Source organism: Corvus moneduloides, chromosome 14, assembly GCF_009650955.1.
Source record: "Corvus moneduloides isolate bCorMon1 chromosome 14, bCorMon1.pri, whole genome shotgun sequence".
In the NCBI taxonomy this organism is placed as follows: domain Eukaryota; kingdom Metazoa; phylum Chordata; class Aves; order Passeriformes; family Corvidae; genus Corvus; species Corvus moneduloides.
Window position 1 is genome coordinate 12,351,238 of NC_045489.1, and position 23,346 is coordinate 12,374,583.

At 41.8% G+C, this 23,346-nt stretch overlaps 1 protein-coding gene and 1 long non-coding RNA gene across 3 annotated transcripts in view; both read right to left on the reverse strand.

Moving 5' to 3' along the window:
- Positions 1-23,346, reverse strand: part of COL4A6 (collagen type IV alpha 6 chain) — a 124,972-nt gene that overhangs the window by 54,072 nt on the left and 47,554 nt on the right. The window lies entirely within an intron of this gene.
- Positions 9,695-18,323, reverse strand: LOC116450883. Its single transcript, XR_004243003.1, has 3 exons — positions 18,254-18,323; positions 18,208-18,213; positions 9,695-9,707 (listed from the first exon to the last, which is right to left on the reverse strand). It is a non-coding gene; the product is annotated as an uncharacterized LOC116450883 (long non-coding RNA).

Consider the following 23,346-nt stretch of genomic DNA (forward strand, 5'->3'; position numbering starts at 1 on the left):
AACACTGGTGTGTGATAATCAGCGATCTGTATATGATGACAGGATAACCTGACTGGGGCTGTCCAGCACACAGGTCTCAGCAGCTTTACACAGACAATAACCAGCCTACTATATCCAAATCAGCTCAGCAGCTTCTTCCTCCTTAAAATAAAAAGTGAAAGCGTTCCCTGTTCTGATGGATGGCAAGCCAGAAAATGGCCTTCACTGCACCCAGCAGACCTGAGAAGTCTATGGGTTAGGAATGTATCCTACAGTTAAGCAAACATGCCAACAAGACCAAGGGAGGGGTATGGTAGCTCATCAGTTGTTTTAATTTAGCTGCTAATCAAAGCTGCAATTGCTTCTGATTGTTTTCAGAATGCTTTAAAGTTACATATCTAAAAGAATTAAAAATAAAACCAAGGAAAAAAGGCCTGAAGTAACAGCATAAATTTAAACATTCTAAGGATATTGCATGCCTTTCATCCATTGCTTTTCACTTGAAAAAACAGAAGCCTTTAGTAGGCCTTAATCTTGATGTTGAGATGAGACTGAGGAGAGTAAAGTAGTCTTTACCCCACTGTAACTCACAGAGGGCTGGCAAAGCCAAGCTTTGGCTAAGTCTGTTTAGTAGCTCAGAAGTTACTGTGACTGGTATAGTATAATGATGGAAATCAGGAAAAGTCTGTAGAGAGACATCACATTTTACAAAAACAAGGTATTTGCCTTTTTATTTTTTTAAGTGATAGTAGGCATTAAATTTTTTTTGCTTTTCTCCTCTTTGCACACGTAGTCTTCATTTCTAGCAAATACTGACATCCCCCAGGTTTTATTAATTATATTGATGTAGCCATAGTGTTCTGAAAGATGATACTGTATTCCTCATGGTATTTTGCACTCACTTGGAGTACAGTGAATGACAGGCATTATCTAAGGTCTGAAAGATCCAGAGTTCACAGCATAGCCACTTCTACAGATTTGTTTCAGACAGCAAACTCTGCTAAAAAATAACAAATGGGGACCAGGGACCAGTACACCACAATACAGTGATGCTTTAGTTCAACATCATCCTGTTACCTCAAAGAGTAGTGTTACTACATGCCAACATGATGACATGTCATTTTAGAGAAACCAAAACTGTCTCAGATCTGCAAATAGCCTCCTTGCAGCTCATAAAAAAATGCAACCCCTCAGAAACCCTGGGATGACAAGCCCTGGAAGCGGATCTGGTCTGCACAGACTCAGCAGGACTCTTTGGAAGTTGCTGCCAGTGCTCCTTTTGCAGCCAGAACAGCCACTGTTGAGCTACACAAACTACTCTAAGCCCTTTCCCTAGAGCCATCAGCCAGGGAACAACCATTTGACTGCCATTTGAGAAAAAAAAGCAAAGCATACTTTAAAAGAATAGAGAAAAAAAGAATCCTCTATTGATCACTGCTGCAAACTGGCTTTGTATTTCCCTTCTTCCTGCACTGACTCCAATTTCAGTTAAACCACAGCTAGCTACAGCAGTGTTTTTCCATAGGATATTTTTTAAAGCCTCACACTATGCTGCATAGCGTGCAACAAACTGTGCCCTCAGCCCACACATACATCCCACCCTTCACACACTAGGCTAAGTTCTTGATAATCCCCATAGGTATTTATACCAGCCTCTCTTTTAGTCAGCAAGAACAGCAGAACAGTGAACTGGATCAATGAACACACATTCACTTCTACAGAGTTTTAGATCACATAAAGGCTCTGGTATCTTCTCAGTGACATCCCTACAGACAGAGGATGGCTGCAGTGAAGTACAGCCTTGATGTCAGGGACAGGCATCATTCCTTCACTGCCACTGCTCTTGCCAACCCAGCCAATCTTTGCTTGGCGGAATCAGCATCAGCAGAAATGTCGTCTTATATCTGCCACTGATTGGAAATGCCAGCTCTCCAAGTGTCTGCCAACCAAAGCCTAAGAGGAATCATGCCACTGAGGAAGGCTGAAGAGCCAAGGTTTAAAAGCAGAATAAAAGAAAAATAATCTGAGAAATGAAAGGAGATAATGTTAGGGAGTACAGAGGAGGCACAACTGTAGTGTCCACCTTCAGTTTACAGCACAGGTTGAAGAGTACACACAAGAGAAGCCCACAAAAGTCAACAAACAGTCCTACATGTAGAGTCCTTGTTTCCAATGTGAAAGTAAGCACCAAGGATGTGCATCAGAGACTGTTGCTGGTTGCTTATTATGTCATTCTGGTGGCCACCTCCTTGATCTTACTGCTGCTCCAAATGGTAAATCCAAGAAACAGACCCACGAATGCTGAGCTGCAGTTCCACAGGTGGTCATGGGAAATGCAGGCTGCAGAGCCCGGCTTTCATTTTCCCTGTTCTCACAGAGGACATGCCCAAGCACAGGACTTGCATCCTGAACACCAGGATTTTACCTGAGTCTCAAAAGCTGCATCATCATCTCTTTACTTCCCAGAAACATTTTTCCACTGACACAAGTAACACTGCAGTGTCAGAGCTCCTATCGGTCAACTGAAATAACAGCTATTTTATCCTGGGGAAGTGAAATTTAACTATCCAGAAACTTTTGCCTTTGCTGAACAAATAAAAGAAAAGAAAATTATTTTTTCCTTGTCTTTGCACTATTAGATGCAGCAGCAAGTGGGGAAGAAATCTGGGACTCCTATTCTTAAGATTGTGATTACCAGTATCAAATCAACATTATTTAGATAGAAAGATTCTTTTTCTACTACATCTTTTAGTAGATTTTTATCTGCTACATCATTCTAGAGCTAAGAGCTCATACGGTATTTGTTAAAGAAACAATTGACTATTAGCACCAACTATTTTATTTTCTCCTCCACTACAGCAATATGTGAAGTGCACATCCTTTTCCAAATACCAGCAGCTTCAAAGACTTTTTTTTGTAAGTATCTCCAAATCTAGCAACCTTCCATGAAAGCAAGACAGATCATATCCCCCCTGTATTTAGCAGGCCAGCACTCAGAAAGACAACACTATCTTAAAGATATTTTGTACCACTGACTGTAAGTCAATCTAAATTATGTGGTCTACATATATTCAGTCATCCAATAAAGGTCAAATTAGCAACCTATCTTTCTCTAAATTAAATAAAAGAATGCTAGATCTTGATCCACGCTGTGATGATTAGAAACAGGACATTCCACAGAGTCATGTGGTGCTTTTATGGCTCCTTAACTCTGTTGAGAGCCTGCATGATCTGAGAGCACATTCACCCAGTCAGGTATGGCCAGCTGGCTGCTGCCCCACTCCACCCCAAGCCCAGAGACAGCTCCAGGGCAGAGGCCTCTTGAACTCAGTTGCTTGAATCAGACCATACCAAGATACTCTCAGGCTCTTGTTCATTGAGTGTCTTATCCTTCAACTTTGCTTGTGTGTATATTGGGAATGTTTTATTTTAATTAAATTGAGGATCCATTAAATCAATCTTTAAATGTCCCTGTTATGTCTGCAGTGAACACGAAATCCAAATGCTCCACAGTTGAACACAGATGGACAAAAATCCAGATCTGCCCTTATGTCCAGCTAGTTTGGGATCATTCCATGGTTTTGTCCCAGCTGTGTGCTTTCCTTAAAAAATTAGGACATTTAGTGCTTAGAAGAAAAGTTCTTTGGTGCAAGGCTTTTTTTATTGTTTATACAAAGTACAACTGATCCTGATGTGTAACTGAGGCCCCAGGCCCTGCTGTACTATAAATATTGAAAACAATCATCAGACCAAAGAAACTAGAGTCTCTGCACAAATGCTTCTTTTAAAATACGATCCAGTTGGATGGTGTCTTCCAATTCTGCCGGAAATAGTGTTTTACTCCCACATTAACATAGCTCTTACAGGACAGATATATTTCTAATTTACTGGAATAAATTGATTCTTCTATAGAGATGGTGTAAGAAATCTCTGTAGTACTTCTAGTAGCATGCAAGTTCAGTGCAACGAAAAAGTAATCAAGTGATAAATAAAGAAAAACTAATTATTCAAAACAAAATTTCTTCCACAATTAAATTTTCTGTTTAGGTTTCAACACAAAAGTAATGGGAAAATCCAATATTTTTTCACTGATTTATCAGCAAAATAGTATCTCAAACAGTACCTTGTGTGGCAAGAACCTTAAAAACTAAACTAAGCAGACAATTTGTAAATATATTTTTTGTTTAGTCTGGAATACAAATTTTACACAGCACATACAACTCTTAAATCCTATCCAAATAATCCTTTGCCCCTCAGGGACAAAGTAGATTTTAAGAGTACATACCTAGAAATTTAGATTTTATTTACTTCCAAAACTTGTGCAAAATATTTGGAAATTAATTTAAACATAGGAAGCATTAGCTCAGAATCAGCAGGAAAAAAGCAAAGCATGTTATTAGTCAGAGCCACATTTCATTACTTCTTCATCTTGCAAGAATAAGGCTCCTTCGCTCTTGTAAGACAGTGGTTAAAACATTAACTCCTGTAAAGCTGAAATGAGCTCAAATGCTGTATGTTTAGCAAAAATTAGCAAAATCTACTAGTTCTGACAAGCAGTGCTTGCTATGGTTTTTAAAAACCCTCCAAAGTGTGTAACTTCAATAGCTAGTTGTGTTTAGGAGGGAGTTTCTGATATGCAGTGACACTGAGGAGCAAGCAAACTAGATCCTACAAACATGTAAATTTGTTCAGAGGCCATTTATATTCAAAGCTGCCCAAGACCCCAGGCCACTACACTCAAGAGAAACAGCTAAAGGTCTTCCATGTTCACATCTCATGGTGAAGTGAGCAGATACTTGTTGGAGGTGAGTGCTGATCAGACAAGTTCTTGCTGATTTGTGAAATGATTGGACAGCATCAACGTTTCCAGTGTTAAGCAAGATGAGAGAGCACACTAAAAGCCACTGGTGATGGCTTAAAAGTAGTGCTCCCCAGCTTCTCCAATAAAATGCACAGCCGAGGATGACTACACATAAATAACCAGCTTCCGACTTTGTTTAGCTGTAGCTTTCATTCTACAAGTGAAGCTTTTCACTCACACTTCTGTAGTTTAAAGAACATTAAGGTTTTTACATGTTTCTTCCAGGGGGTACAACTGTTAAATAGACAGGGAATCAGTGTTTCCACACCAAGAGCCTGGATTATCCTCTGCAAAATAAGTTTGGGCTATTCTTTTCTGCTTTCTGCCTGGACAGTCAAACTGTTCTCACTTCATCTCTACTTCTGGATATCAATTACATACGTGTAGTTACACCTAAATATGGAAAGTAAGGGTAGATCTACAGCCTCTCTTAAAAAAAAAAAAGGATACTTTACACAGCCAGCATACCTGAAATATTGTGATCCAGGATCCCATTCATTTACCATTTTTTGCACAAAGCTGAAGTAGCATCACCAAAGTCAGCCAAGTGACTTCTTAATCCTAGCAACTGGTTTTCGCTATTGTAAAAAACAGATCTCCAGCAAAGCTAAACCAGGAGAAACTGGTGTTCCTTTGATATTTCTGACACGGCTCTGAGAAGTATAGAAATGCAGCAGAACAGAGTGAAATCAAGATCTGGTATTCAGGAATATTTTGTTACTCACAATTTTAGAAACATACTTCTAGAACTGGTATTTCTTGAGTTAAAACTCCTGCATATACCTAATCTTTAACTGGAAAGCTGAAGCAAACTTTCCTTAAGACCTCACTAAAACCCAGGTGTTCTGGATCTTCCCAATACAACTATAGTATGAGATGGAAAGTAAACAGTCTAATCCATGTATAAATATTTAATAAGACACTTGAGTCTGCAGCAAAATGCAGCTAACTTAGTGTTCCCTCTTTAGAACACAAACAGATTAGTTACATGACACAGTGTTAGTACAAACTTTCCTCGACTATAAACATTTGCTGATGTATTTCACCAATAATGTAATGTATAGGAACAGAGGAAGGATTTACTCTGAAGAGTGCATGTGGAAAAGGTCCAGTTTCACAACCTGCTCTCACCTTTTGCCTTTTCCTGAAGCATCTCGAGAAGGTCCCTGTGCATTATTCTCCTTTCTACTGGCAAAGAGGAATATGAACCCCGTTAAAAATCAATGGCAGACACCAAGAGAAGATGCTGTTGTGCTTCATGTATCCCCACACAAAAATCTCAGCCTGAAGTCACAACAATTATTTCTTAAAGACAATTCAGATGTTTCCAAGAGCAGCCAAAAATTTTGACATATTAAAAATGTACTTTTTCATCTTAGAAGGAACTTAAAATTTCTGTGTTACTCTTCTTCAGGAAAGGACCACTGAAAGGTGAGTGGCAATACATTTCCTCTCCCATTTCTTGTATTAATTCTATTCATCTTCAGTAAAATCAGACCATTTCTGTGTGGCCTTGTGATGAGATAGGATAAAAATACAGTTGTTCTCTCAGAGCTTTTATGCATACAAGTTTTTGTATGCCAAAACCAATAATATATTAAAACCACATTGGCCCCAGTGCTCCCTAATTAATCAAAGACTAAAGAGAGGCAGCTTCTTCACAGGGGGTATTTCTATGGCTGATCTGTTGAGGGAATGGAAAAGTAGCTACAAATCCCATGAAAGCATAAAAGTCTCATAACTCCTCTGTTCACCGTTTACTTCACATCTATTTTCAGACTAACATTTCCACACAAAAAACTAGTATATGAGAAATTATTTAACTCTTTGTTGAAGTGAATCAACTTACATTTAATAATATGATCACTTGCCATTCAAAATTTTTCATTGTGTGTGCCCATGATTGAACTTAGATTCTAATGTCGCCAGAAATTGAAATTATAGAGTTATCAGGAACTGCAGTTGCCCTTTTACTAAGAGAATATCCATCCTCAAACAGGGTGCCAGGCACTCCTCTGAGCTAAACTCCACCCATGTGCTCTGCCATTTTGAGTAGCAAACTTTTAAGACAGATCAACACTGTATTTTGAGCGTGGACCTGACTCCGAGTTGCAGCCTGTGCTTTGCTGGCACCCAGGCAGGCAGATGCAGGTGTCTGTGTAGCTGGAAGCGTTGGATAAGTTTGGGTGTACATTAAAGGAAAACTCCACACTCGCTCCCACGCAACTTGGAAAGGACAGCTCCTTGTTCCCAGTGTGAACCACAGCACTCAACATCCCTTGCAATTCCACAGCACAGCCAGTGCAGGAAGCAGAAGCAGTTGCCCCTCTCTAAAAGACAGGAAAGGCGAAGTGAAGGGAGCTGTGAGCTCCCTGCATCCCTGGTGACCTGAGCACTGACGTGCAAGTCGCACTCCTGCCTTGGGAAGCCTCTGACCCATGCTCCTGCAGACATCCACACTGCCCTGGGACAAACAGCTCAGACCAGCAATACATGGAAATGGAAACAGTCACAGGAACATGAAACTGCTTTTCCAAGGTCCTTTTGCCAGGTCATCTAAGGTTTTTATGGCCATAGTCTGAAGCACTGAAAGCAATTCCTATTAACATAGCTGGCTACCAAAATAATAACCACAGCTGTACTATTAACAATGTGAAAACCAGTCATTGCTTTCTTTTCAGTCTCTTAACAATTATCAAATAGGAAAATTATCAAATTATTTTTAATTAGAAAATTAAAAATTACAAATTATCAAATACTTGTTTGTGCTCATGTAGTTATTAGGCAAAAGCCAGTTGTACCATATGCTTTTCAGTATATAAGAAAAAAGTGATTTAAAAAATCCTACAAATAGGACTTTAGACTTCAAGTCACGTATTTTTAATCTATTAGGTAAGCCCAAAGAAGAAAGAGGAAATGTGAGCCAAATGCTGAGTTTGTTAGTAAAGCATAAGCTAAAAAAATATATTTATATATGCCAGACGGTTCTTATCAGAGGTAAGTCAGTATTCCTCAAGATTCTTTATTTTTGTTTGTCACAGTTATCTGTTTCTACGTGCAGTTAAAACAGGAAATTTAATTAAGTGCAGATTTATTTAACAAGGATGTTATTTTTTTTAATGAAACACATTCCCACTTCAATTTCCCTTGTGCCAAGAGATGTATTCATTGAAAAAGTGTAAGATGGAAGAAAATAATTATTTTTTAAACATTGAAACATCATTAAAATGGGTACAACAAGCACCACGGTTGCTCACAAGTTGATAAGACATTTTATGAAATAACAATAAAAATCTCAAACCCACTTTGCAAGGGCAAGAAAACCACTGTTAAACACTTCTCATGAGGCACTGCAAGTGACAGTCTGGGAACAGGGCAGAATTGTGCTGCTTAGAGCAGAGGTCTGAAAAAGATCACATATCTGGAGGTTCCAAAGAAGACTATTGCACAAGATGGAAAGATCGTTCAATTTCCCTACCCTTGACGGACACACAGGTTGGGTTTTTTTACCCAGGACAAACTATACTGTGATGCTGTAAAACTGGAAAAATCCCAGTGTTCCTCCCTTCCTCCTGCCCATTCCTGTTTGTCCATGTGCTGAAGAGAAAATCTTCACCTCTTCAGAGTAATTGATCTGATCAAAAACTCAACATTAGGAATTTGTGTGCGTTTCTAGCAGGCAGCTCACAGAACTGAAACCTCCTCCCAGGGTAACACCCTGCACTGGAGCTCAGTGGAGCAGGATGAAGTTCTGAAATGAGACATTGACTCAGCATGGTCCCAGTTGAGTATCATTTGCAAAATAAAGTCTTGGTTTTGCAGAGGAGATCCAGTTTACAGAAAAGCGCTTCCTCCAAGTACAGCATCCTGCCAACACTATACGGAGCATTCACATAATTTTTCTAAACAAATGTGAAGAAAAATATGTCAGGAGGTACTTCCCTTGAAATTGCTTCTCTTACACAAATTTCACATAAAATTCATATAAATGGTTGTTTGAGCAGTCATTCTTAGAAGCCTGAAAGCAATTTGCTTTAAAGGCTTGAAAATTTAAATCCTGGCTTTCTTACAGATATTGGGAAGCCCCTCAATAACCAGTGGAACCCAGCTTTCCTCTTCAGTCCAGACTGGAGAGCTGATACTACTGATACACAATACAACAAAAGTGTGACAGAGCCAAGGCCCCGCTTACAGCAAATACTGTCTTAGCAAATGAAATAAACCTAAAGACATCTAAATGTGGAACATCTGACATGTGATTCTGCAAGAAAAAATAATGCAGAATACAGCATCTACATTAACTCTGTGAAGAAAACCCTGACTACCTTTTGTTACCCAGTGTACAAAATACAGCCACTGCAAGCAGAACTTCTATTCACCCAAATGTTCTCAGGCATTAATGCAGATTCCAGCTGACAAAAGACAAGGGAATGGTTAAACTAGATTAGTTCAGGTTTTAGTCTTGATGTTAGAAAAACAAGTTTAATTACTTCACTGCTCTGGAAAAAATCTGGAGATAACACTTATGTCATTTATTGTTTCAAGAGAAAACATTAAATCTCAGGAAAATTTCCTTTAAGATCCCAGAAACACTGATCCAAGCCTGCAAGGAATCACTGGGTGTCCTGTCCCATTGCTAGTTTTGTAATGCTTTTGGATTTACAACTCAAGTACAGCTGGAGTTGTACAGGGAATGACCACCTGCTGCCTTGATTTTGCATGCAGACTTTAATTCTTTATTTTGAATTTGCTGTGAGACAAGCTGGGCTATATTTCCACTGCTAAGGATATTCCAAAGGTTGACACCTTCCAAAAACATTTTGTCCCCTTAGGAAGATATGCCCTAATTAAAATGAGACAAGACAACCTCTTCTGCTATCTTCTCTATCAAATGTCTCTAAGTTTGGAGAGAAAAAGTATTCCAGAAGAAGTGATTAACTATTTTCAGAGGTCTCCTATTAAGTAGTACAGAAAGCTAACTTTTTAGAGTTTTGTATCAAAATATTTTCTGTGAAGTCACCTATTTTCCTGAAAATACAGTTAAGTAAGCAACAGATTTCTTAACTAAAACTTGAAGAAACATATAACTAATGTAATTCTCACAGAGTGAAAGCACTTTGGAGCATCTACTTTCTCCTACTGTATGTTTGTAACTGCCCTGCACTGCAGGACTTCCCCCATCTCAGCTGGATCCTCAGTCATTAGTCATCACAATAAAGGAAACGAGACAACAACATCATGTAGGTATTCAGAACATACAACACAGTATCAAGGGAAATGAAACTATACAAAGAAGAAACAAAACTTGTTCAAAAATTTTCTAGAAAATACCTATTACCTATTTCTCATATAAAAACATCCTGATTCACATTCCAGCTGTTCCTAGATAATTAATGATGCCAGGGTAAGCAGTCCTCAGTATATTTGGGGAGCGACATTAACCAGTGTTTCTAGTGAGACTGCTGGTACGCCTGCACTGTGACCCCCAGGAAGGGCTGAGGGGAAGCATTCCTTCACCACTCCAAACCAGTGGGAGCCAGTGTGCTATGCAGGTCCCACGGAGTATCTGTCAAAGTGTTCAGGCTACAACTTCTGCACTTTCGAGAGTGATATCATTGTTCATCAACCCAAACTGCCACCACTGCAGTTAAGAGTTCAAGTTACAAATAATAAAATCACTATAAACGAAAAAAACCCATCCCACTTTACTGAACAGGATTATTTATGTATCTTGCAACTATCAGGGGATAGGATGTCCAGACTCAAAACAATTCTTTAGTTCTATGACCTACATTCACTAGCACAGAAGTAAAGTCTGAAAATTGCTGTATGTAGTGACTTTGTCTTCCAGAGCATGGGTTCTGCATGTGTACACTCCAGGAGCTTACAGTTCTTATTAACACCAAAATCTATTCCCTAAGTGTAGCAGTTGCAGCAAACAGCTATGGCAAGAATACCCTGGCTGATGCATTTCTTTTTTTTTTTTTTTTCCCCTCATTTAGAACTTTTTATTCTGTTTTTAGAAGCTGACAGGAAATAGAACTATCCAGACACACAGGTAGGCAGATGGTGCCGGTCTGGCAACAGAGATGGAAACAGAACAAATTTGGTCTTCACAGGGATTTGCCACTCTGCTAAAACATATCCCAGCTTCAGGAGAAGGTGAACAGAACACAGCTCAGCTATAAAGCAGAACGAATTCTCCTGTACTGTTCCAGCAGATTATCATGGATGTGAACACAAATCTAAGAGATCTGTCTTAAGAGATAGCGACTTTATAGAACTTTGAAAAACAAAATATAGTGCAGAATTGCACCACCCCTAGTGCTAAACACTAGGTACTAAAAAGTTCTTCCTTTACCATACACTGAGAATTCAGCACACGCTGAGTCATTTTATTAGACAGCTTTCTTTGATCATTTAAAAGAAGTATCATCAGTCTTTAAAACAAGAAAACCAGATGTTTCTTTTTAATAGTCCTTCAAAACTTGTGTGCTATTTGCACTGTATTTATTATGGATCAAACCCAGAAATTTTTAAATCATTTTAACTTTTTGTTTATTAGCTTTGGCAACACTCAGTTGTAATGTAATTATTTAAAAAAGACCCCAAAAAAACCCTTCCAAAAATCACCCATTATGAATAAGGACATTTGCATCTATGCTACTTTTCAGACTGCTAAAACGTTTCTATTTCCAAAACAAGTAGCTGGATGAGATACCTCATAAAACTCACAGTATCCCAGTCTTACTACAGTCACATCTTCCCTCCAAATTTGTTTTCTATGTTGGCAACTCCACAGAAGGTCAAAGAGTATGTAATATGTCACCCATCAAATCAGGACAGTTGCAAAAAAATACTTGTTCTATCAATGGATTAATTAATGGACTGATTAAAGAGCAACAGCTAAAATGTCTCTAATCAACTGCTCAAAAGGAGGAGACTGGCAAACACCTGAGTATTCCTCCTATTTCTGCAGAATGAGGTCAAGGGAAAGGTTATTCAATATACATTTATACCCAGATTCTCAGCCAGACCACTCTGTATCCTACATGTTATTAATTCTTCTCTTATTCCCACTTTGCTCTGTTATTTGGATGCTGCTTTATTTGTTTAAAAAAAAAAAAAAAAGGCCATCATCGTCTTTTATTTCTTTCTTTCATTTTCTTCACCATCAAGTGTTCAGAAAGTCGGCCCTAACACTTTGCTGGACACCAGCAAACATACATTCCTCATTCACAAGGAGACAGCTTCTCCCCATTTTCCTTGCCTATCACCAATGAACAGTGTATAACCTGTTCTCCTATCTCCCAAAATCTCCCATCTCCTATCAGGAAGAGCTACGATTCACACCAAAAATACTGCACATATTTCCTGGAAAACAGGTATTTACAGCTAGCCTGAGAGACCTATGCATTCAGTTCTACTTCCTACTAATTGGCACTCCAGCCTTTTCTACCACTACAAACACGGTTTTGCCTGGTTAGCCATCTTCATTGTGGGCTCTCTGGCTGCAGGCTCCATGACTGGCGTACTTCCTGCCTATCTGTTGCCTAATTAAGTTTTCTTTGTAGTAATCCCTGCTGTCGGCTATTTTCCTAGCTCGTGACCTGGCTAACCTGACTGTCAGCCAAATCTCTTCCAACTGGGCCTTGCTCACAGATTGGTTCTGTGATCCTTCTGTTTCCGAGGCTGACTTACCCAAGAGATCACACTGGAAATCTCTGTCACACCTTTCACTTGCTGCCAGCGGAAACTCTTTTAAAAAGACTCTTGTTTCTGCAAAGGGCACCTCTTCTCATTTTAAGAAGCTTAAAAATATAATTAGTACCTGGAATATTCTGAAACAATCACACTCAGTTAGAAGATGGGCAAGTTTTAGAATGGGGTGAGATGAAAGAGGCATGAGAAATGAGGTATTTAAGAGAACTTAAACTGGACGAAAAGACGCTAAGACATACTCTAGGTGGGGAGCACTATACACGAGTTTTATAGAATGTACTGGAAGAAAATGCCAGTTGGGTAATTTCAAGGCAGGATGTAAGTTACCCCTTCTTGTCTATCAAATGCTTGGAGAGGAAAGTCTTGTGCTGCTTCTCAGATGTAAAAGGGCATCAAAAATCTCTCTTCAACACCAGTGCAGGAATAATTGCAGAAAATTCTACAGCTTTTGTTAGGCTAAAGCCCAACCAGCCAATTATATGTTTCAAAGACTCACGATAACATTTGTTTTTCTTGTCCTGGGCAGGACACTAAAGAGTTTATCTTCCTGTAGGAATTATTAGTATTCTTTCTGACTTCAAGGTGGAGTGGCTGACAGAAAATAATTTTAAGAATATTTACAATTCTTCTCCTATGAGAATAAATGAATAAGAAATATAATAATAAGTGAATAAACGAATAAACAAGAGAAATTGGAAGGCTGATGCTAGTCCTATTCTAAGGAGTTATGTGGCAAGTAAAACATCACTCATCAAATCCTCCATTCTATGGCCAAGAAAGACAACAATTTTTATAAAGAAAGAATGTGGATATATGTTTTTATTATCCAGTACTTAGGAAGCTGAGAGGGTCTGTACTAGGAAACTCTTGCTGAACTCTCTATTTTGTCCATATGGATCAAATCTGCAGCACAACTTACCACTTTTGGTCTTGGAGAAAGTGCTGCAGATATAAAGTTAGAACAGCAGGTCGGTTGTGGCAAGGCTCCAAAGAGAGAGAGACAAGGCTGGTCTGGTTCTGTCTTCCCATCTGCCTACACACCTAAAAGGAAATCAGTGGGAGTGATGGTGCTGTCTTCAAGGGAAACAGCACGTTCCTCGTGCAGGTTACCAGTGGTAGCCATGGCAGCTTGTACAAACAAGAAATGATACAGCTCCTATTCCCAGGGCAACATGCCTGCACCCTCAGCTCACAGTGCCAGCAACAGAGCAGAGAATCACGAAGTATCTTTAGAAGAAGAGGACTTATCAAAGTACAAGGCAGAGTGATCCAACTCTGTGCCATCTGAGCACATGACTTTCAGGAGTCACCTCAGCTTAAATCCATACCAGTAGCACCTCACTTCTGAGAAGCTCAATTTGAGAAAACTAGAAACTTCAGGCCAGAAAGGAGTAACAAAAAGGACATTCACTTGGTATAGTGAGACTACAGAACTTCTTCTTAAACTAAGACCACTCACAGCATTGTAGGATGCAACAAGGAGCTTTTTAAATGCTCCATTTGCTTTCAAAATAGTGTAAAGACTTTAAAATCCTGGGTTAAAGCTCACATGAAGCACAATTTCTTGAACAGTGACAAATAGTTCTTCGCTGGGCTTTTCCAAGCCATCTGGAAGTACTCTATGGAGCACAGTTTGAGGGCCTGTGTTCTAGCTGATTTCAAAGGTCCCCACTGCAATTACAAAATCTGCTGCCCTTGCAGGGAGACTGAGAAACAGTTTCAGGTCACAGAGCCACCTCACCCACCGTGGTGACACAGAAATGCTATGGATCCTGGTTAGTTTTGAAAGCTGTGGAAATCTTCTTGACAGGATACGTTTCCTAGAATATATTTAGCCTCACTTTGAGTACACACGTCCTCTCAGACAAAACTGCAAAACAAATCACAGAGACAGGATTTGCTACCAGAGCCTCCTTGGTTACCCTGCTTAAACACAGTTGTTCACCATTACTGAATTCTATGATAAGATGGGGGCCTGTCCCCTCAAGAAGTCTTTGCAAAGAGATGATGTAAGACTGTACATATGAACAGGTTTGGTCTTGATACCCATTGCATAAGAAACCCTTTCAAATGCAATGAGATCGGTTTTATTTATGCTGTTTTATTATATGGTGTGGTTCTCATTAGAGGGCTAAGCTCAGTGCATTTAGGTTGGGTCAGGAGGACATGTACAATAATTGTTTAATGCTACATTTGGCAAAGTTTGTTTTATTACTTGAAAAAAAAAAAACCTTGGCAGTTGTTAAAAAAAGCAGCTGGCACGTAAGTTGTTTGACTTAACTATTACCTCATTTTCTTCCAAAATATTGCCAAAACTTCTTAATGACACCGAACAGATGGTCAACATTTTTCAATGTTATAGATAATCTTCTTCCCAAAACAAATGATGGCATTTTATACATTTAACCAGGGTAAGCAGTTTACCATTTAACCAGAAGGGAATTTGAACAAGAATTAGACATTATTTACATATATTCCATCTTTACAAAAATAACAAGATAATGACCCCAGTACTACTTGTACCTTGTACCACGGTTGGTGCATTTAGCACTGCTCACACCTTGGCATTGTCAGTTTGAAAGAAATGGCAGTATCTCACAGTCTGTTTTGATTTTAGCTGGTCAACCTGCAGGCCATGGGTATCGAAATGGCAGCACTATGTCTCACAGTGATTATCAAGCCAGGGAGTAGGAAGCCGCATAGAAAGAGAGAGAAGTTTGAACCAACAGCATTAAAGAATTTTGTCACCAGGAAATATGTTTGTGTTAAACATTTCTGAAAAAAAAAATTCATTTCGTTGAGTCAACACTTCCAAAGAAATTGTGTTTCATCAGGAAATCCCTAACTGTTCCAAATAGAGTGATTAACCAGCCAAAGCAGAATTCAGAAAACCTTATTAAAAATATAATTTATAATTATTACAATTTCATAGCAAAGAAACGTCAACCAATCTTCAACTAATTATCACAAGAGAGACCCTTTGTACACCCAGTATTAAATTGAGGGGATTAGTTCCAGACAAAAGTTAATCTAAGATCTCTTGCCAATGCGACATTAGTTTATGCTAGATAACAATTAGATCAATCATCCAAAGTTCTGACCTCAGGTTATGCTGTTCACTGCATGGATGTTGGGGATCTGTCTATCTTTTCTTGCTTCTTTGATCTGCAGTAATTGTATCAAAAACTCTTTGATTGCCCAGAAATAATTTACACAACATTTACTGTCATCATTTTAACTTCAGAAAAACTGTGGGGAATCGCATGTATCTCTGGGTACACTAACCTTTCATTCAGATAGCAACCACATTTGTGAACCAATCTCTCAGTCAATTTCTCCTACTCACGATGCTTTGCTTCACCCTGCAGTGTAGTCTTGGAGTAGACAAACAGGATCTCGTTTGAGTGGGAGCAGGTCAGGGGATGGGTTTCCTGCCATACCTGATGCACTCCAGTGGTCCTTTACTTTATTGGACCAGACTCAATTCAGTGTAAAGTGTCCACCATGTCCCCAGAACCAACTGCCTCATTCTACAGATACACCCCCTTCCAACCACATCAGTTGCCAGAAACAGTCTCTGTGGAGATTTTTCAGAGACAGGAAAGTGGTTCTATAATGCCATTAATAGTTTTCTAATTGATCATATCACGATGTTTCAATGGGCTTTAAAGAACACATAAAAATATATATATTAGTTGACATGATTACATATGACAGGAAAAAAATATATAATTAGCAACATAAAGTCTTCCCAATTTACAGCACTTCTAAGCTGTGAAAGCTGCCTGGGACAGAGCCTCTCCTGAGTAATTTGTGAAGCCCTGGAAACAATTTTTAAATTTTTTTTTCCTTAATTTTTTTTTTGGTGGGGGAGAGTGAAAAAAACCGAAATATTAGCTCCATCACATGATGAGCAAAGTTTAAAACAAACTCTAATATGGTTATAAATTCCAAGATAAGTGAACAGGCATCAGGAGAAGGTATACATGCAACAAAGTCTGTGCCTGCTAGTTTATCTTTGTGAGTGTTTGAAAGTTGATGACATATAAAAACAAAAAAGCCAATATTATTATAAACAAATGCAAAATGAGCTGCCAAATGAAATGGTGCAGGCTGCTGACTATTTAGTGCTTCTTGATACTCTGCAAGTACGGAAAATGCCTCCTGTTCCCTGCTGACGTATCTGCAGTGCATTTCTTAGCAAGACAGCCATCAATACAGCCTGAACCTTTCAAAGGACATTATCCCTGCCCACAAACTGTGGACAAACAGTGAGCAAGTGGAATGAAAAGCACTCTTTAAAACAATAATTTCTTCTGACAGTCCCAAAAATGTTCTAGCTGTAGATCACTCACCTGCACTGAAACTGAACACATCAGAAATCCAGGCTTGCACTAGATAGGGACTTCTATGAAAATTTACATTCCCCATCTCATATAACTTATAATTTAATATGGTTGCTTTTCTTTCACCTTTCCTCTTGTGCTTCATAATTTAATATAAAGCACTTTTTCTACCCATAAGCTGTTGTTCCTAAAGATGACTGTATGTAAGTCTGTCCTGGGTTGCAGTGTATTCTATTACCATCCTCATGAGCTGTTGAAATCAGGTGGGGCAGTGTTTCCTTGCCTCCTCCCCCCAGACTATCTTTCTGTTAATGGCCCATCATTGTCCTGCCACATGACTCCCAGGTAACTCCCTCCAAAATATCTTCTGATCTAATGATGATGATGAGCCTAATCAACATTTGGCCTCATGACTCATTACCCCATTGTGAGATGCTCCACCCAGAGGGAGGAACCAAGCATTCCATCCTGGATATAATCTGAGATTCTGAACACCAGACACAACCTTTCCACTGGATTTCCAGAGGACAGGAGCTACACAGCCACCACTGGACCTTCTGAGGAAGAGCAGACTTTTTTTTCTACAGGATCACCGCTTCAGGAGGACTGGAGCCACCATTCTATCGGACTGCTACCACCACCCTGAATAACAGGGTGTCTGGTTGTATCCTGACTCTGTCAGTTTAACCCAGTGTATTCTGCCTTTATTTTTGGGGGTTTTTTCCTTATTTTATTTCCCTATTAAATTGTTATTCTGACTTGGTGTCTCCCGCTAATTTGTTTTCAAACTAGTACATATTTTGGTGCCCAACGTGGGGCTCAACTGCTGAGAAAAGTCAGAATTACAATTTTGTATTGTAGAAGCTACCTACTCACTATGATGTTCAACATGCTTACATGGGTCTTGTACCTAGCTCTCTGTATTCTTCCACACATGGGGAACTATCTGCCAATTGTAATGCTCCTTTGTAGACCAGAGTATGGTATAAAATTTGCTTTATTAGTCTAGTATGCCTACTGCATGATAACCTCCGAGACAATGAACATAATTCGGAATATATACTCAACTTTGTCTGCTTGTCCTACTCTAGGCTGCTACATCTGGGGCCTCAACAATCATACCCAGCCCCTGGGGGGTGGATTAAAGAATGTTTTTTTCCAGCCTTTCAGGCCTGACACAGCAGTTTTTGAAAATTTGAGTTCCCTGTGGATGTTAAGGATGGCATAATCTTCTTGTCAGTTCTTTTTTCTCTATGACCTGCACTGTGTACACCATGCTTAGGATCAGAGCTATGGCACAGCATCCTCAGGATGAAAGGGAAAAAAAGAGCAGAGCAACAAGCACCATGTCTACACAGACTGACACAGAGGAGAAAGAGACTAGACGCAAGACAACAGTGTCTCCACACAAACTGTCACTGAACCAGAACAGCCTAAACCGATTGCAGTTGCCCCCGTTCAGAAGAAGAAATCAAAAAGCAAATCAGTCCGCATAGTGACTGATGAGGATGCAGCAGGACCTTCGCACCCAGCAGAAGAGGCAGAGCCAGAGATCATCACTCGATCACTATCTCTGGGTGAGCTACATGACCTGCGGAGGGAATTCACCCGCCAGACAAACAAGTCCATCCTGACCTGGCTGCTCCACATCTGGGACGCTGCAGCCAATGACACCATTCTGGATGGAAGTGAGGCCAGGCAACTGGGATCTCTGTCCCGGGATGTGGTCATTGACCAGGGGATCAGGAGAACCCAAGAACCTCTGGCGGCAACTGCTTACAAGTGTAAGGGACAGGTACCTTTGTAAAGAAGACCTCCAGGTGCACCAAGGAAAATGGAGCACAATGGAACAAGGTACCCGATGCCTGAGGGAATTGGCTGTGCTGGAAGTAATTTTCTCAGAAGACGAGAGATTTCCTAAGAGCCCAGATGGTGTCCGGTACACATCACAGATGTGGTTGAGATTCGCATGCCTTGGACCAGAGATGTACTCCCATTACCTAGCAACCCTGCAATGGAGGGAAGGAGAGGACAAGCTGGGCATCTTGGTCAATAAACTGAGGCTTTACGAGGATGCTGTCACAGCCCCGTTTCGCACCCATGTCTCATCCATGGAAACAAGGCTGGCTGAGCAAGTCCAGAGCTTGATTGAAGAGGGCCATCAGAAAATGAAAAAGGAACTGAAGGAAGAAATTTACCACATCTCACCAGAACCAACAAGAGTCTCGGCCATTAGGAGCAGGCGTCCCCCAACCAGGGAGAGAGGATAAACCCCATGAGATAATCTCTGGCTTTTCCTTCAGGAACATGGAGAAGACATGAGTAAGTGGCATGGAAAACCCATCTCCTCCTTAGCAGCCAGGGTACGTGAACTAAAGAGAGGGACAATTACCACAAGAAGCTCATCTAGAGTCAATGCTGCTCCGGTCTCTCGCGCACAGAACTCCAGAGGGTATAGGAATGATAATATGACCAATCCTCTTGAAGGGACCTCAGGAACGTATTCACTGGAAGGGAGCAACATGTACCATGACCAGGAATAGAGGGGCCCTGCCTCTAGCCAGGTAGAGGAAAGGGACAATCGGGTCTTTTGGCGTGTGTGGATCCAACGGCCTGGCACATCTGACCCACAAAAATACACAGCTTTGGTTGACACTGGCGCTCAATGTACTCTGATGCCATCAAGGTATGTGGGAGCGAAACGCATTTCTGTTTCTGGGGTGACAGGAGGATCCCAGCAGCTGACTGTACTGGAAACTGAAGTGAGTTTAACTGGGAACAAGTGGCAGAAACACCCATCGTGACTGGCCCAGAGGCCCTGTGCATTCTCGGCATAGACTATCTCCGAAGTGGGTATTTCAAAGACCCAAAAAGACATCGTTGGGCTTTTGGGATAGCTGCTCTAGAGACAGAAGACATCAGACAACTGAACACCCCACCTGGTCTCTCAGATGACCCCTCTGCTGTGGGACTGCTGAGAGTTGAAGAACAACAAGTGCCAATCGCCAGAGCAACAGTGCACCGTCGGCAATACCACACCAACAGAGACTCTGTGGTTCCTGTCCATGAGATGATTCATAAACTGGAGAGCCAAGGGTGGTCAGCAAGGCCCGTTCACCTTTCAACAGCCCTATATGGCCAGTGCTTAAGTCCAGTGGAGAATGGAGGCTGACGGTGGATTACTGTGGCCTGAATGAGGTCACGCCACCACTGAGTGCTGCTGTGCTGGACATGTTGGAACTACAGTACGAGCTGGAATCCAAGGCAGCAAAGTGGTATGCCACTATCGACATTGCCAATGCATTTTTCTCCATTCTTCTGGCAGCAGAGTGCAGGCCCCAGTTTGCTTTCACCTGGAAGGGTGTGCAATACACCTGGAACCGACTGCCCCAGGGGTGGAAGCACAGTCCCACCATTTGCCACGGACTGATCCAGACTGCATTGGAAAAGGGTGAGGCTCCAGAACATCTGCAATACATCGATGACATCATCGTGTGGGGAAACACAGCAAAGGAAGTATTTGAGAAAGGAGAGAAAATCATCCAGATTCTCCTGGAAGCCGGCTTTGCCATCAAAAGGAGCAAAGTCAAGGGACCTGCCCGAGAGATCCAGTTCCTGGGAGTAAAGTGGGAAGATGGACAACGTCAGATTCCCACTGAGGTCATCAATAAGATCACAGCAATGTCTCCACCGACCAGCAAGAAAGAAACACAAGCTTTCCTAGGCGCCATAGGTTTTTGGAGAATGCACATTCCCGAGTACAGCCAGATCGTGAGTCCTCTCTACCTGGTTACCCGCAAGAAGAACAATTTCCACTGGGGCCCTGAACAGCAGCAAGCCTTCGCCCAGATCAAGCAGGAAATCACTCACACCATAGCCCTTGGCCCAGTGAGGATAGGACCAGAGGTGAAGAACGTGCTCTACTCTGCAGCCGGGAGCAATGGTCTGTCCTGGAGCCTCTGGCAGAAGGTGCCTGGTGAGACTCGTGGCTGACCACCGGGATTCTGGAGCCGAAGCTACAGAGGGTCTGAAGCCAACTACACGCCCACAGAGAAGGAAATCTTGGCAGCCTATGAAGGAGTCCAAGCTGCCTCAGAGGTAACCGGCACTGAAACACAGTTGCTTCTGGCGCCCCGACTACCGGTGCTGGGCTGGATGTTCAAGGGAAAGGTTCCTTCCATGCATCACGCCACCGACACCACATGGAGCAAATGGATTGCTCTTATCACACAGCACGCGCCTGTATTGGAAACCCGAATCGCCCTGGGATTCTGGAAATTATAACGAACTGGCCTGAAGGTGAGACTTTTGGATTATCTTCTGAAGAAGAGAAAGAGCAAGTGACTCGTGCTGAAGAAGCCCCACCATATAATGGGCTACCGGAGACTGAAAGACGTTATGCCCTCTTCACTGATGGTTCCTGCCGAATTGTAGGCGCTAACCGGAAGTGGAAAGCTGCAGTATGGAGCCCCACACGACGAGTTGCACAAGTTACCAAGGGACAAGGTGGATTGAGTCAGGCTGCAGAGCTTAAAGCCGTCCAGCTGGCTTTGGATATTGCTGAACGAGAGAAGTGGCCGAGGCTCTATCTCTACACCGACTCGTGGATGGTAGCCAATGCTCTGTGGGGATGGCTGGCTCGCTGGAGAAAGGCCAACTGGCAGCGCAGAGGGAAACCCATCTGGGCCGCTGAGATTTGGCAGGACATTGCCCCCAAATAGAGAAGCTGACCGTGAAGGTTCGACACGTGGATGCGCACGTACCCAAGAGTCGGGCTAATGAAGAGCATCGCAACAACGAGCAGGTGGACCGAGCTGCCAAGGTGAAAGTATCTCAGGTGGATCTGGACTGGCAGCACAAGGGAGAATTATTCCTAGCTCGTTGGGCCCATGATGCCTCTGGTCATCAGGGGAGAGATGCAACATACCGATGGGCCCGTGACCGAGGGGTGGACCTTTCCATGGACAGCATCTCACAGGTCATCCACAGTTGTGAGACCTGTGCTGCAATCAAACACGCCAAGCGGGTGAAGCCTCTGTGGTATGGTGGACGATGGTCAAAGTACAGGTATGGGGAAGCCTGGCAAGTTGACTACATCACCCTTCCCCAAACCCGCCAAGGCAAGCACTATGTGTTGACCATGGTGGAAGCAACCACAGGATGGCTGGAGACCTACCCTGTGCCTCATGCTACAGCCCGGAACACCATCCTGGGCCTGGAAAAGCAAGTCCTGTGGAGACATGGCACCCCTGACAGGATCAAGTCGGACAACGGGACTCATTTTAAGAACAGCCTCATCAACACCTGGGCCAGAAAACACGGTATCGAAGGGATATATCATATTCCTTGTCACGCACCAGCTGCCAGAGAAGTTGAACGCTGCAATGGACTACTTAAAACCACCTTAAAGGCACTTGGTGGGGGGACGTTCAAAAATTGGGAAGTGAACTTTAGCAAAGGCCACCTGGATGGTCAATACCTGAGGGTCCATCAGTCGAGCTGGTCCCGCCGAGTCTGAACCCTTGCACACAGTGGATGGAGATAAGAGTCCGTGTGGTACATCTGAGAGGTATTTTAGGAAAGACTGTTTGGATTAATCCCACCTCAGGCAAAGGCAAACCCATCCGTGGGATTGTCTTTGCTCAAGGACCTGGTTGCACTTGGTGGGTAATGCAGAAAGATGGGGAAACCCATTGTGTACCACAAGGAGACCTAATCTTAGGTCAGAACTGTGTGTAGGGTTTCATTGTATATATATGTATGCCTGTGTGTGTAGAGTTTAAGGAAGGTATTGATTTGGGATGAAGTAGATGGTAATACAATAAGGGGTGGATAATGTCCTGGGTTGCAGTGTATTCTATTACCATCCCCATCAGCCGTTGAAATCAGGTGGGGCAGTGTTTCCTTGCCTCCTTCCCCCCAGACTATCTTTCTGTTAATGGCCCATCATTGTCCTGCCACATGACTCCCAGGTAACTCCCTCCAAAATATCTTCTGATCTAATGATGATGATGAGCCTAATCAACATTTGGCCTCATGACTCATTACCCCATTGTGAGATGCTCCACCCAGAGGGAGGAACCAAGCATTCCATCCTGGATATAATCTGAGATTCTGAACACCAGACACAACCTTTCCACTGGATTTCCAGAGGACAGGAGCTACACAGCCACCACTGGACCTTCTGAGGAAGAGCAGACTTTTTTTTCTACAGGATCACCGCTTCAGGAGGACTGGAGCCACCATTCTATCGGACTGCTACCACCACCCTGAATAACAGGGTGTCTGGTTGTATCCTGACTCTGTCAGTTTAACCCAGTGTATTCTGCCTTTATTTTTGGGGGTTTTTCCTTATTTTATTTCCCTATTAAATTGTTATTCTGACTTGGTGTCTCCCATTAGTTTGTTTTCAAACTAGTACAAAGTCTTACAGGCAAA